At 47.5% G+C, this 16,268-nt stretch overlaps 1 protein-coding gene and 1 pseudogene across 2 annotated transcripts in view; both read left to right on the top strand.

Annotated features, from left to right (window-relative positions):
* Window positions 1-16,268, top strand: part of EXD3 (exonuclease 3'-5' domain containing 3) — a 2,383,304-nt gene that overhangs the window by 2,069,866 nt on the left and 297,170 nt on the right. The gene's annotated exons all lie outside the window — the stretch shown is intronic.
* LOC144756439 (uncharacterized) overlaps window positions 3,405-16,268 on the top strand; it is a 28,748-nt pseudogene continuing 15,884 nt past the window's right edge.

Here is a 16,268-nt window from a genome sequence, read left to right as displayed (position 1 = left end):
AAGGTCGCGGAGGCCCATGTGAACACCATTCTGGTAGACCACCTAGCCAGGGCTAACATTCTTGACCCTACCCAGAATGGGTTCCGTTCGGGCCACAGCACGGAGACGGCCCTACTCTCCATGGTCGAACATCTGCGTTCCGTGCTTGATGCGGGTCGAACGGCGGCACTGTTGCTATTAGATCTTAGTGCCGCGTTCGACACGGTCTCGCACGGAATTTTGCTTCAACGACTTGAGGAGGTGGGGGTCACAGGCTCCGCCCTGTGTTGGTTTCGATCTTTTCTGGCTGACAGATCATTCCAGGTCGCGATTCCGCCCGGTAAGTCGAAAATCCATCCGCTAGACCTGGGGGTCCCACAGGGGTCATCGCTGAGTCCCACTCTATTTAACCTATATGTGAGGCCGATGGCTGCGGTTGTCAAGCTGTGGGGCCTGACAATGGTCTCATATGCTGACGATACGCAGCTGGCGGTCACGCTGAGTGGGGACTCAGACATGGAGGCCCTCAGGTTCTGCGATGGCTTACGGGCGGTGGCCAACTGGATGAATGCCAACTGTCTCCAGTTGAACACCAAGAAGACGGAGGTCATGGTAGTCGGTAAGCAGGCGGGGTTGTGGGGCGACAGGTGGTGGCCCTCGGAACTGGGTCTGATTCGATCTCCAGGATCGGAGGTAAAGAATCTGGGGGTATGGCTTGATCCGTCTCTCGGTTTCATCTGCCATACCAAGAAGGTGGCAGCTTCTTGCTATGGTATTATCAGAGGACTCAGGCCAATCCTTAGGTTCTTTAATGCTCCCACCAGGCAGCTGGTGGTCCAAGCAGCAGTGTTGTCCCGGCTAGATTATGCCAACTCGCTTTTGGCTGGGATCAACCAATCCGAACTTTCTCGACTACAGCGAGTTCAGAATGCGGCTGCCAGAGTAGTGCTGGGCCTCTCAAGGCGTAGTTCGGTTGCTAAATCTTTACACTCTCTTCACTGGCTTCCGGTACACCAGAGGATTAGATTCAAGGTTTTATGCCTTGCATTCAAAATCCTCAAGGGTACATCTCCTCAAATCTTGGAGAATCTGCTCATACCATACGTCCCTCCGCGAGCCCTCAGATCTGTGGGTCAAAATTTGGCTGTTGTTCCGCGTTATAGACTTAGTAGAGCTGGTGGCCGCTCTTTTCGAGTCTTAGCGGCTAATTGGTGGAATTCTCTCCCGGTGCATATTCGAGCTATGGATAATCTTCTTCTGTTCAGACGGGCCATCAAAACTATTTTATTTGTTTAGCCCTTTTGCTGTATTTTATGATCCCTTGGTTCTCTGCGGTGTTGTGGTGTTCTGATCTTGTCAAAGCGCCAGGACGCCCCTTTGCTGGGGCAGCTGTGCGCGTTACAAATAAAAAAAACATAACATAACATAACAATTTTGATCAAATCTTTGTATAGCGTGGATTCCTACTTTGTCAGTTGCAGTCGCGGCCGGTGCAGGTAAGCGCAGTGGGGCGGTGGAGCTGGGCCAGGGGGCAATCGCTAGACGGAAGAATACGTTTTATTTATTTATTTCATTTTACCTATTCTGTCATCTGCGTGTTTCAGCAGATAATGTTGGAGGTTTTTAAAGGGATAGAAAATGTGACATACTTTCAGGACGACATCAAGTTTTGTGGGGAGTCTATGCAAGAACATAACTGTGAGAAGCTTGCTTGGTATATGATGCACACTTATGCAAGCGGGCACCCTGCACCAATCCAGACAACTCTTATTGTATTGTAATTGCATTTATATAGCGCTTACTACCCCTGACAAGGCGTCAAAGCGCTTTTTCGGCAACTAGCACGCTACTCCGGAACCCATAAAGGATTAGTGTTGGATTAGTTAGTAAATATGAAAGGAATTTGAGTGGTGGTGGATAGGTTAGTCAGTTATTTGGATTCAAAAGGATAGCTGAAGGATAGAAGAGGGAAAAAAGGTTTGTATTTATATAGCGCTTGTTACCCTTGATGGGGTGATTTTAGTGGTCTTAGACAACCTTAAAAAGCTCTGTAAGTGGTAGCTATGGAGGGCAACCTTCAGGCTTAGTCCAGAAGGAGTATAAAGCAGCCTGTTTTACCAGAACATAATCTTATAGGTATAGATTAAGTGAAAAAGAACCACACAGTGTATTTATAAAAAAACTATTTATTATAAGACACTCACTAACACATACAGATCTCTCCTAGCCCAAGATCTTCACAATGCACCCAATACTTTTCAATAGAAACAGGTAAATAGCACGAAATACACAGTGGTCACCAGGGGGAGACCAAACCATATACTAAAATAGTGGTATGTGAACCACGACTCGAGTCAAGACTATACCCAGAAGTCGTAGAAGTGCCAGGAACCCCAGGAACCACCAGAGGTATGTAACCGGGAACCCAATGTGTGCAGAGTGGAAAAACAACAGCGGGATCAATGCAAGTCAATGGGTAAGTCGCGGTTGCAATTTAAAGATGAAGGACCCTTCCCACTGGACCCTGAAGAAACCCTGTGCAAGACAGTAGGTTGCAGAGCCACCCCACCCTTAGATACCCTAGGACCCAGGATACCTACACCAGGGAAGCCTGGTGCATAGGTGTGAAGTGGCGCCAGAAACCGCAGTCAAACTCAATGGGAGTTTTCAGGAAGATGCAGCTGCTGGAGAAGGTGAAAGTGTCTGGTGGAACACAAAGGTCGGTTCAGGATGAGAAGTACCTACAAGCAGAGGAGAAAGAGTCTATGCCACTCAGGAGTGTCCAGGAGGCACGGAAGACGAATGCCCACCGATGTCAAGAGTTGCAGGGAAGTTGACAGTGACCCTGGTGCTCCAGCTGTGAGGACCAGGAGACGCTGTGGAAGACCAGGAGCCATTCACAAGCTGTCCCATGTCGAATGTCGAGAATAGAGGTGTCGGTGTCCGTCAAGAGCACCAAAAAACCTTAGCAACTGCAAACAACATGGAAAGCGAAGAAGGTGCAGTGTTGGGACCAGCAAGGTCCAGGTGACTCACCATAAGCAGGGGAGTCAGGACAGGCCCCGAACAATCAGGGGACCCACAGAAAGCAAAAAAGACCCTCAAGAGGACCCACAGGCCGGAGGCACTGGAGTCTCGATAAGACCTCGAGCAGTTGACCAAAGATGCAGGCCCACGGTGCAAGTGATGTGGTAAGGATGAAGATGTTGGTCACAGAAGATGCTTGAGGTGGACATTACTTAGAGCCCGAAATCTTTATGGAAAGAAGCCAATAAGCCTTTGCAACAGCAAGTAAATGCAGTGCACAGAGGTTCGGTTCCTGCAGCTCCGACGGGGGGTACTGGCCTCAAACTGGGTAAGAGGACAGGGCAGGCCTCGAGGGATGTGATAAACCACCACCTGTGTTGCTGGGCCCTTCGGGGGCCATGGGAGCTCAGGATCAGCAAACTGTCAGCTTAGTTGCATTGCCTGCAGATGCAGGTAAGTGACTCCTTCACTTCAAGGGAGACTCTTGGATGCCCACAGTCTGGAGCACAGGCATGGACGTTGCAGCAGATGAGGAGGGTGGCGAGATCAGGAGCAGCAGCCTTGATCCCAGAGCAAAGTCCAGAGTTCAGAGTGCCCAGACGGTCGAAGAAGTGGTGTCTTGACATTAATCTTTTCCCACAACTAATCTAGGGACCCACCCTCAGGTAAGCCCTTAAGTACCCTAAGGAAAGGGTTGGGACGATTCAGGGGTCCCTCCCAAGTGAGGGGTTGGACAGTGGGGAAGATACTCCTGTGTCCTTTATCTAGTTTCGTGCCAGAGCGGGAGCAACAGCTCCTTGAGCTGGTTTGAACTGGACTATGCAAGGTTGGCACCAAATGTGCCCTTCAAGCAGACTGAGTGCTGCTGGCAAGCGCTCACTCCCGGCCTCAATACACAAAACCCTGTCTGGGAGGTGGTCACACCTCCCTGTGACAGGATACCTATTGTTCTGCCTTCCCCTGCTCAAGCTTGGCTTAGCAGCAGGAGGGCAGAATCGTGTCTCTGGTCGGCAGCATTCATGTTGTGCTGTCTGGGTCTAGAAGACTGGTCCCGGGAGCACTAAGGGAATCACGGAGATGTTTTACAGTACATGGAATCATACCTCCACACCGTTTACGGTTTAGAGGTATGATTCCAACATGTTTGATTCCAAACACAATAGGGTTCCTTGCAGCCTGTTTAGAGATGGTCATCGTGCAATGACGCATAGCCACTCTATGTATCTTAATGGCTGATACACTTACAACTCGGAAGAATGGACTCCGAAGGTTGTAGTGGTGTCCTGCTCATGCAGGGGCACCTTCAAACTTAGAACTGAGCACCCTGCCTTCAGGATTGAAAGGACTGCTCTGTGGGTGACATATAGGGTTTAAGTACAGTAACCTTGGATATAGGAAAACCTATATCTTTCGTAAGTAGTGCTAGCACCAGCTTACACAGGCTGCAATGGCACGTGTGTAGTTACAGTTTGAGTGGTCCCTCATGGGTGCCATAATACATGCTTCAGCCCATGGGGGGCCCTTGGTGTACCTATGCCCTGGGTACCTCAGTACCATATACTAGGGACTGACAAGGGTGCACGAGTGTCCAATCTGGGATGTTCCTAAGTACCTAGCATACCAATTTAGGGGAGAACGCACAAAGGCTAGGGTCAGATTGGCTACATTTCAGCTAGACTAGTCAGAAACAGCATAGCACCAGCAAAAAGTGGGGGTAACCATAAAAGCAGATCCTACATTCATACAATAACATTGTCTTGAGGTCAGTTTTGCGCAGATTAAAGGAAGGGGGCCGGGCCTTTCTTTGAGGGGAGACAAATGCAAATTCCTAGTTAAGGAAATTGAATATCTGGGTCATACTTTTCCGGGTGAGGGAGTCAAACCCAAGGGTGATTAATTGAAAATCAATCAGATCTGCATCTGTTCCCCATGACAAAGCTCAGTTACACTCCTTTGTGGGTCTGGTTGAATATTACTTCTTATTTGTCAGCAACCTAGCTGAGAAGACTGAAGGTTTAAGGATGCTTTTGCAAAAGGGTTGCAGGTTTAAATGGGGGGATGTTGAACAAAAAGCATTTGAGGTTGTGAGGAAAGACGTCTGTGAGGCAGGCATTCTGGGGCCTTTTGACAGACAGTGTAGATCGGTATTGACAGTGGATGCAAGCACATGTGGTGTGGAAGCAGTTCTATCCCAGATGCATGGTACTAGGAAGAAAACTGTTGCCTTTGCCTCTCGCTCATAAACAGAAAGCAAGCGTAAATATTCTGTGATAGAGTGTAAGGTCTTGGCTGCAGCATGGTCTTTGGAACATTTCAGAACCTTCCTGTGAAGTCTGGGTTTTTGTACCCACACAGACCACAAAACAATCATCAAGGTTTTGAGTCCCAGAGGAGCAGGGAAAGGGTGAACCATATTGGCGAGGGCAGCCTCCAGATTTCAAGAATATCGTTTCCATTTTGAGCATATTCCAGGCTATAAGAAAGCGTAAGCTGACAGTCTCTCGCACTTATCCTTAGATTGGGCTGAAGTTGACGGGCGAAGCATTTTGGCCAGGGAACCTGAGAGGGCTGTGGTGTGGTTGTATGATGTAGAAGAATGTGTGGGAGGGACGTTTACAGCAGAATAGAGAACTTGCATGGAGTGCGATCTTGTCCTTAAGGGGGTCGAGCAAATGGTGACTCTATACCAAAGAGGAGACACTGTTAGCAAAATCGAGGAACATGTCCAAGGGGAACTCAACAGTTTCATGATGACTAGGGTGGCCAACCGTCCGTAAATTTCACGGACAGTCCGTAATTTTGGCCGTCTGTCCGTTGTCCGTGAAGGATTCTTTAACGGACGCCATTTGTCCGTCATTTTAACAGGGCACCGGTTGCCTCACCCTAAAGCCGGCACAGCTTGCACCCACCTCCCTACTTGACTCCGATGCTGCACCAAAGCTCCTCAGATACTCAGCAGCATTGGAGAGGCACAGCGGGATGGCAACCCTCACACCTCCAGCCCTTGATGACCTGTTAAGAGGTGCTTCGAAGGTGACTGAGAGGGAGGGGCTGCAGGTTCAGGAGCAGCGACATCTATTCACATGCAAACAGCCCTGAATGCATCATGTCTCTGCTATTTAGAAGGGGGCTCACACATTCCATTTCTACCCAGGGTCCCAAACATCCTAGACTCAGCCAGATTACACCCCTGATTACACCGAGGCAGCATGTGCTTCTCTTCACCGAGCTTAATTACTGTCACTAAATTGTAAGCAAACCTCGGTTCTTCAAACATGCAGTCTATAATGTAATACAATAAAGAAATAGCACACTCGCACCCACACTGATTAACAAAGTATGGTGGACAATCAGTTTAATCAGTTCTCTTAGAGTATCTCCTGTAAGTACTGTACATCACAGTGGGGGTGGCATTTTTGACAGATAGCCTGTCTTCTCGTTGTCTTGTACAGGAGGGGGCGAGGAGTCCAAGATGATACTAGAATACTGCATGCCCACCCCTGTGCCCAACCTGGTGGATCCTGTTCCCTCTCCTGTGATAGCTCCTGTCCCCCCCATGTGGTGGCTCCAGTCCACCCCCCGCCTGTGATGGCTCCTGTCCCCCCATGTTGTGGCTCCAGTCCACCCCCGCCTGTGATGGCTCTTGTCCCCCCCCTGTGGTGGATCCTGTCTCCGCCCTGGGTGGCTTCTGTCCCAGTCCTGGAACGGCCCCTGCAGCGAGGGTGAAGTTCTTGATGGGCCTCTTCTCAAAAGGGCTCAGCTCAAAATTCATATGGAAAGGTGGGCGAGTAAGTAAGTGAAGGGATGGGTGAATGGCTGGATGAATTAGTGAAAGGGTGAATGGATGAATGAAAGATTGAATAAATGGATAATGAGAGAGGATGGATGGATTGATTAGTGAGGGGAAGGATGGAGAGAAATGTAAATAGCTGGATGAATGGGTGGAAGGGTAGCTGGATGATGGATGAGGGGAAGGATGATGAATGAGGAGAAGGATGGATGGATGGAGGGGAAGGATGGATGGATGAGGGGAAGGATAAATGGATGGGATGGATGGATGGATGGGTGAGGGGAAGGATGGATGATGGATGAAAGGAAGGATGGATGATGGGAAGGATGGATGGATGAGGGGAAGGATGGATGGATGAGGGGAAGGATGGATGGATGAGGGGATGGATGGATGAGGGGAAGGAAGGATGGATGGATGAGGGGAACAATGGATGGATGAGGGGAAGGATGGATGGATGAGGGGATGGATGGATGGATGAGGGGATGGATGGAAGGGAAGGATGGATGGGTGGGTGAAAGGATGGATGGATGGATGGATGATGAGGGGAAGGATGGATGATGAGGGGAAGGATGGATGGATGGATGGATGGATGGATGATGAGGGGGTGGGTGAAAGGATGGATGATGAGGGGAAGGGTGGAAGGATGGATGATGAGGGGAAGGGTGGATGGATGGATGATGAGGGGAAGGGTGGATGGATGGATGATGAGGGGGTGGGTGGGTGAAAGGATGGATGGATGAATGATGAGGGAATAGATGGATGATGAGGGAGTGGATGAAAGGATGGATGGATGGATGAGGGGAAGGATGGATGGATGATGAGTGGGTGGGTAGAAGGATGGATGGATGGATGATGAGGGGAAGGATGGATGGATGATGGGTGGGTGAAAGAATGGATGGATGGAGAGTGGGTGGGTGAAAGGATGGATGGATGAGTGGGTGGGTGGATGGTGGGGGGTGAAAGGATGGATAAGTGGATTGGATGGTGGGTGGGCGAAAGGATGGATGAGTGGGTGGGTGGATGGTGTGTGGGTGGGTGGATGGTTGGGTGGATGATGGGTGGGTAGGTGGATGAGTGAAATGATGGATGGATTGATGGATTGATAAGTGCAAGGGTGAATGAATGGACGTATGAGTGAAAGGGTGGATGTAAGGATGGATGAGTGAGTGAAAGGGAGGGTAGATAGTCAAAAGGATGAATAGATGTGTGAAGGAGTGAAATGATAGATGGATGAGTGATAGGGTCAATGGATGGATTCATGAGTGGATGGATGGATGGGTGGGCGGGTGGATGGATGGAAGGAAGGATGGCTAAGTGAAAGGGTTGATGGAGAGAGAAAGGGAGGATGGATGGATGACTAAAAGAGTGGATGGGTGGAAGGATTAGTAAGTGAAAGGATGGCTGGATTGGTGAAAGGGTAAATGGCTGAATGGATGATTGAATGGATGGATGGGATGAAGAGTGGATGGATAAGTGTACAGATGGATAGGGTGACAGGGTGGATGGATGGATGGATGGATGGATAATTGAGGATAAGTGAAAGGATGGATGAGGGGATGGGTGAAGGGATGGATGAGTGAAATGATAGATGGAAGGATACATGATGGATAGGTTTGCAAATGGTTGAATATGTTTGGAAATGGCTGGGCTTACTTATATACTATTGCGCGACCTCTGGTGTGTCGGTAAAACGTACCTATTGTCCTGAAGTTTTGTCCTGAATTTTGACCTCCTGTCCTGAATTTGTGTCCTGAATTTTGACCCTTTGTCCTGAATTTTTACACTCACCGTCCTGAATTTGCACCAATGCCAGTTGGTCACCCTAATGATGACGGATGATGAAGAGCTGGTGAGGGTTGTGGTGGTGAGGCAAGGAGGCAAGGTGAGAATGGTGGAGGTGATGTGAGCGAGCCTGGATATGACAAAACTGCACCTCCAGTAGGAGTGAGAGAAGCATATAATCCTAAGAACCGCAGTCCTCCTCGCTCTTTGTAGGATTATGTGCAGACTTCTTGAACCTTAAGTTATAGCATTTTAATTTGTTATCATTGCTGTAATGTGTTATATCATTCTTTGTTTTTAGTTTGAGAAGAAAGGGAGGGAATGTGTAGTAATTTGTGCTCTTTTTTGATGTATGCATTTAATATTTAGAACGTTCTTTCATCTTAATTCTGATAGAATCTTTGTACAGTGTGGATTCTTACCTTGTTCGTTGGCCTGTGGCTGGTGCGTGGAGGATCGCGTTTCATCTGGTTTCGTTAAATTACAGGTTTCTCTACTTTTCTACACATTGTGAGTGTCTTATAACAGTGCCCCAGGGGCAATGCACCACTCTGCCATACTATGAGTGGTCTGGGGTTTCTGGACCTAAATTACCAGATCTGGAATCACAGGATCCGATTTCATCAGAGCTTGGTGGTGGCCAGAGATGATGATTTTCGATCTAGAGACCCAGGTTTGAGTTCTGGCGTTTCAAAACATCCTGTGTTGCTGAGGAAAACGCCTAATGTCCATGTGTCGAATAAAAGATGAATGTGTCATTGTCTAATGTAACTTCTGCTCATGTTAAATGCTCCAATACCTTTGGGTCGTGTTCGTGCTATATAAAACTGCCCAAATAAAAAGAGGGACAGCCTCATAACTATGATTAAAGTAGTGGCAGCGCACAGTGGAGGGGTACTATGTGTGGGTACACTTGTTACAGTTCATGTGGTACGAGTACTAGAGCGTCAGTTGGGCAATATATACTGGTCGTGAAGCAAACACTCAAGTGTCACAGTACAATCTCCAGGGGGTTGCTTCAGTTTGGTCCACTAGAAAGTATTTTTTGTTTCCATCACAGAATGTTTTGTAACATCTTACCAGGGATGCCTTGTCTCCGCTTTTAGTCATATCAGGTTCACTTCTAAGACCATTGCAATGCTCTTGACTTAGGCTCATCCTTATATCTTCTAGTGCAGTACCAAAGGTATCTCTCTACTTGCGTACTGGTGGGGTATGGAAGTTTTATCCAGTCTCTAACAAAAGCAGCGGATATAATTTCCATAGTTTCTGCAGTGATCCCTCTTTAGAACTGCACTTATTGCCTACTGGAGAAATGTAACTCTTAAACATCTTCCAACTCATAAGTGCTGCCTGTTTCAAACTTTGTTTCCTCAGTTAAGATGGCAACACAATAGAGGACAATCTTTCTGTTTTGTACCCACCATGTGGGCTCTGGTCCCACTGAAGATTGGTCTTGGTGCAGCCGTATTTGTTGCATTAGCAGCACTTCAATAATGCCTGTGATGCATATGGCTAGGTACGGCTAGACCCCCTCTTCCGATGACACAACCCCTAGTAATATGGACCCTTTTACCGGTGTCAGGATTACTGCCTCCCCCTTCACCCCAAGACAGCAAGACATTTTCATAAAATAATTTTTGGGGGATCAGGGGGTCGTTAAACCCCCGGCCGTATTTATTAAAATAAAAAGTTAATACAATTTTATATACATTATTTACACAATACGCAGAAAGTCCATTGCATTACTTTTGATTACATTGATAGATACATATGTCATGTTGCTAACCTTAACACATCTCTAATACATAGATATTCCTATCCGAATCTAGACATTACATAATCAAATACTTTTATCTTTCTGCATATCTCTATTTGAACCTACGGCAAGGTCAATGACTGGCACCATATCCTGATCAAACTTTGCCCGCCCTCCAACCGGAGTGCGCATGCGCAGGGGGCCCGTTCCCCGGGAGGTACTCCCCTCCCCCCCCCCAGCACACCCATACGCCCTGCAGATTAACTCCATAAGGGGCCCTTGCAGTTATGCGCTATTTACTTCTGCCCTCGTGAGCTTGTGGGGTGGTCTACCAGCCTTCTGGTAAAACTTAACTTCCCGCACCCTTCCAGCCAACCGGCTGTAACTGCCCCTGGAGTTCCTTGAGAGACCACTTGTCCCTCCCCCTTGGGCTCTTGGGCGACCCCATTCAAGAATGGCGCTGCCCTCCAAGGACCTTAAATTTACTGCTCACCAATCATGACCTTACAGCTGACCAAGGAATAGCAATATAAATGCGTCAATTGAACATTTCCTGTAATAGAAACAATAACACTTCCTGAAAAGGAGAAAGAAACAACAATACACATGCCGAACATCAAGTCAACCTGAAAAGAAAAAAAACACAAAAAAACACAATATTCGAAAACCTTGCTTTAGGGGATGGTGGGTGGGTGGGTGAAAATTCAATTGAGCCTCCTAGCGAGGCCCGGAAGGATGCCTGTGTAGGCTGTGGGAGCGGGGCGCAAAGAGGCAGCCTTTGCCGCTCCCCTGCCTTTTATTGCCGTACCGAGTCCCGCTGGGAGCCGGTTCTAACCGGCCCCCGGTGTTTGTGCGACGCGCGCCCCGGAATGGATTAGTATCACTTCCGGGGCGCTAACCGGACACCCAATTCCTGATGGGGTGCACCCGCCTCGTCACTGCTGCGCGTGACGGGCCCGCCTCTGCATCGTCATCAGGGGCCATACATGCTGCGTGTCCGATGCCGGCCCCTGCCTTACTAGGGGCACTCGACTTAGCAAGAACAAATATGGCTAGATAGCACAATTGTATAATAAAAGTTCCACCTCAGATGTAATGTCTTCATAACATTCTCTTTGTAGGTGCCCTCGCAACTACTGCACAGACTTGAAAGACTGCATCTTTGCCGGGAGACTAGGGGTGCCCTTGCATAGGCGTAGAGATAGAAGACTGCTATACTTCAGCTTTCTAACAGGTGTCCTTGCAGCTGCTGCACAAGGCATGAAAGACTGCAGCTCTGCAGAGAGGCAAGAAGTGCGCTTGCATAGGCGAAGAGATAGAAGACTGCTCTACCACAGATTATGAACTGGTGTCCTTCCAGCTGCTGCACAGACTTGAAAGACTGCAGCTCTGCCGAGAGGCAATGGGTGCCCTTGCATAGGCGTAGAGTTAGAACACTGCTCTACCTGTGGAAAAGTAAATTTTGTCATGTTCTATGTCCCTACGTGTCATCCATCATATGTTATGTGTGCATGATTAAATATGCATATGTATTCCCCATGTCCGATTCAAGACGCAATTATAGTTGTGTCCACCTCTGGTATGTCATTTCCCAGTTCTCGTGAGTAATATGAGTGTCAGGCCTATGTAAAGTTATGTTGCCACGTTTCTCAGTGTGCACGTTAATTCATTGAAAGTCCCCGTTTCTAGGCCTCAACAGGGCCCGGACACCAGATTCAGCTCCTGTCTCCTGAAGCCTCGCTGAGGAGCGATACAGCCCCCACCTGTATCCTCGACCTTTCACTTACTTCCTGCCTCGCAGTGCCCGGTGCAGCTTGGCTCTGCCTCTGAGTCTGCCAAGACTATGTTATGATTCCAGCTATCAGTTTAGTCCTCCTTCTCTGCATTCCCAAGCTACTGAACTGCATCAATAGTTTCCGTCATTGTCTAGCCTATTCGGCCCCATGTTAAGAGAAATACTGTATTTAATGGTCATTTAATATTCTTCATCACGCACTACATGTAGAATAAATGCATGCTCTAGCCTTAGAGTCTGTTAGCTTTTCCCCTCATGACTTCTAGTTTATATCAACATGTTCCCTAAACATTAGATACCAGATAGGGTTTAGGTACATGTCGCTCCGACCCTCCAGACTTTAGTCTCTGCTCCTAGCACAGAGTTCATAGCCCCCAGCTTCTCCTAGTAACACGTCATTGCCAGTTTGCGCGCACCATCAGGTTAGAGGTCCCGGCTCCTTAGGTAGCCCCCTCCAATGTTTCCGCCCATTCATGACATATTCTGTTACATTTGCATCACATGTCTATGTGCACACCCAGTTACACCCTCTTTAGCCCTTATCTTTCGCGACTGTTTCGCGTCATGCCTCTTGCTCCACCCACTGCTACGCCCATTGCAATGTAATGCTATGTGTTGGCGTTATGTATATATGCTCATGCATTGTTATTAAAAAGTGTTCCCAGTTCCGATCCTGTTGGTGAGCCATTCTAGACCCTGACCACGGCAGCGCTGCCAGGCTTGCCATCCTATTCCGTGCAGGTTGTCCTGTTCCTGTCCTTATGCTGTAATAAACCTGCAAAACTCCTACTACCTCGAATTTTGACTCTTATTTATTGAGCTATCTGTTATTCATTCATTCATTCAAAAATAGATCCGGTATTATTTATTTATATACCACATAATGGCGCCCGAACAGGGACTTGCCCTTTCCCCACGCGTCGGTGAAGCCACGCCGACCCCCTGACCCTCTGCAGTCGTGACGGAACTCTTCTGCGCAGTGGCAGATATTTCTGCTCAAGTATCCCTCAGGCCCACGGAGAAGACGGAGGAGGCGGTCCAGCATCCAAACGAGACGGTGGAGGAACGCGGCGAGTCCCGACCAGAGCCCAAGCCAAGAGTACAAGGTCCGAGGTATCCGGAGGTCCACCCGTAACTGAAGTCCGAAGTTCGTCGTCATCGTCGTAGCAGTGCAGTCCAGTCCGAGGCCTTCCGTTCTTGCTGCCCGGTGAGTACCGTTACTGGGGTGGTATCTAGACAGGGTCAATTTAAATTGACTCTGGTCTGTGGGTTGGTGGTACACAGTCCCACAAACGAAGTGTCCACTTCGGTGGATGCGGGTCCTGACGTGTCTCTTTAAGAGACCGGTAAGTTTCGTACTGTTTCAGCAGTGCATCTAGTTTCTGTTCTAGTCAGTTCTGTTCTCGAGAAATTTCAAGTGTTCTGTTCGCAATATTTCCAGGTAGTATTCTGTTCGAACTGTTATTTTAAATGTTTTTCATGTATTTTAATGTCGTGGTATGAATGGGGAATAAGTATCGTGTTTATTGTGTATTGTATTGTGTCTAGATTACAGTTCAGTCATGCCCATATTTTCAAAGTTACGTCAGTTGAAAACTAGAAAGGGTCTGCTGGAAGCAGCAGTTCCCGTCCCGCCTAGGGACAGTCCAGGTCACTTTATGTATCAGAAACATGGCATAAGCGCCATATTATATTTAGATTTATGGGTAGAGTATACAAAGGAGCTAGAAGAAAAGTATAGATGGCCCGTATCGGGTACATGGGATGCCGAATGCATCATGCGAGTAGAAGAAGCATTATGGAAAAAGAAAGCCAGACAGTCACAGAAAGATGCCATTGAGCTATGGCGCAAAGAAGCTCATAAAAGAACCGAAAAAGAAATCAGAAAGTCAGAACTAAGTAGAGAATCCCAAGAACGAGCCCAAGAAAGGGAATTAATCGAGATAGGTGAACGAGTTAGAACTGAGCAATCAGACAGACAGAGGAACGCCCTCATTAAGGGTATGTATCCTCTTCTTGCCGAGGGCTTGCCAAAAGCGACCCCGGAGGCATCTAGTAATTTCCCGCCACCATTAGTTCCGACCAAGCTACGTCACAAACCGACCGCAGCTGATATTTTCATCTCGTCCTATTTGGACGACACAATCCCTGAATATGCAAATCCTGTTCGCGCTCCGCCAGTCCCAGTAAATCAGGCACATCCTGCTTCTCCAGACACCGGGGCACCCCATGCAGTACCTGCTACGGTACCCCCGGTCCAGCCAGCATTTCAATTTCCCGCTCCGCCACGAAGAATATCAGTCGACGATTCTAGTTTAGGGGCTGCAGAAGGAGGTCTTCCTCAAACCCCGCCGCCATACAAGCGTTTATCAGCACTCGAATTACATGCTCAAGCATCACAGCGTACTCCTAAAAATAATAAGTCTGTTGCAGAGATCAGGCAAACCCTTGGCGAATGTGTCTATGACCCAGTTCCAGGCGAGTTTAATATGGTTTTATATTCCGTACGCGTAAGGAGAGTGACCGAGTATCTAGTCACCCTGCCGAATATGAAAGAAGATCTAGACAGGATATATCGTTTCATCCGTACAGGGGATGACCCACAAAGTATTAGTGATGCCATGTCTCAAAGGAAAGCCGAGATTCAGCGCATGATATTAAAGTTTTTAATTAACTGTCTAATAAGAGAACAGGATCATCCGTCTAAAGACCCGGAAGAAATGAAAACTCTGACAAAGTGGAGTGATAATATAGCCGAAGGAAAGCACAATACCATTGGTGCCATGGAAAGTATGTACAAGAAAATCCGTAGAGAGATAATAAAGATACACGAACAGCGTAAAGCAGCACAAGTAAGCGAGAAAGAAAGTACCTCTGATCCTGAAGAAGACGATGAGAATACCGCCAGAATAGCGTATGTAGGAAAACCTAGATTTCCAGATCGCCATTTACGTCTAGAACACAAGCCAATTTCCCATCATTCAGCACCAGAACAAGGTTCCCTAGAACAAGTATTCCAAGCTACCGATCACATTCTGAAATCACGAATCGGTTATAGTGAGTTAAGTACTATGCATGAACAAGAAATAGTTCGGTCAGCAGTCCGATGGATTACTGATTCTACCACTTTTCCAGACGAAATAGTGGCACAAATGTTTCTGAAAATGCCCCCAGCCGAGCAGCGACTGGTGGGTATGTATATGATTCAGCACCTCATTACTCTGTATGAGGGTCAACATTCTGATCCAGGCCCGTTACATGATATCCTGAACGAGTTACTCCAGTACAGATGGAGAGGTCTAGGTACCGATTTAATTAGTGTCATTCTAGAACAACGCCATAAATATAGAATGTTCTTGAACCCGCATTTCGTTCATGTCTCACCCCCAGAAAGTAAATCATTCTACATAGACAGACAGAATCCGTTACGAGAAGTCCACCCAGTCAGAGGAGCGGGTGGCGAAATGCAGCGAGTGTTTGTATACACTCCAATCACAAAGATGGAACTTCTAGAGATGAAGAAATTAATTCCCTGTCATGACAAAGATCCAGCAGGGTACCATAGAGAATTAAAAGATATGCTCCGTATGGGAGAATACACATACCCGGATATAATTAAAATGTTAAAGGTTCTGTTGCCCGCAGGGGTGTATGAAAAGCTCAAAGAGAAAGAATGGGAGGTGGGAGAGAAAAAGATAGATTGGGCAGTCCTAGAAGCAGAAGATAAGATACGTGTACCAGGTACTGGTCTAGGAGAGAAATGTAAAGAATTACCAGAATTATTGATTCAAGTTTTACCCAGATTATTGACAACTAGAAAAGAAGACTGGGATGCAATCTCAGCCTGTAAACAGAAACAAGATGAAGATATTAGTGATTTTTATTCTAGGTTTGAAAAGTGCTTTAGTATCAACAGTGGTCTCAAGACAAGTAGTGAGTCGTACCCTCACCTTTTCGTTACTAAATTAGTCGAGAATTCAAGTCCACCAATTAAAAACCGAGTTCTGAAAGTCGAAAGTACCTGGCAAGCTAATACTCCGTCCCAGATGCTCCAGATGCTCCAGTATCACCAGAATAGAATCAGAGAAGAACAAGAACACGAAAGAAAACGTATGAAAGACACGAAAATGAAAGTG

The sequence above is a fragment of the Lissotriton helveticus genome, chromosome 5_1 (genome assembly GCF_964261635.1).
Source record: "Lissotriton helveticus chromosome 5_1, aLisHel1.1, whole genome shotgun sequence".
NCBI classification, from domain to species: Eukaryota; Metazoa; Chordata; class Amphibia; order Caudata; family Salamandridae; genus Lissotriton; species Lissotriton helveticus.
Note: the sequence above shows the minus strand (reverse complement) of the source record. Positions and strands in the feature narration are given on the sequence as shown.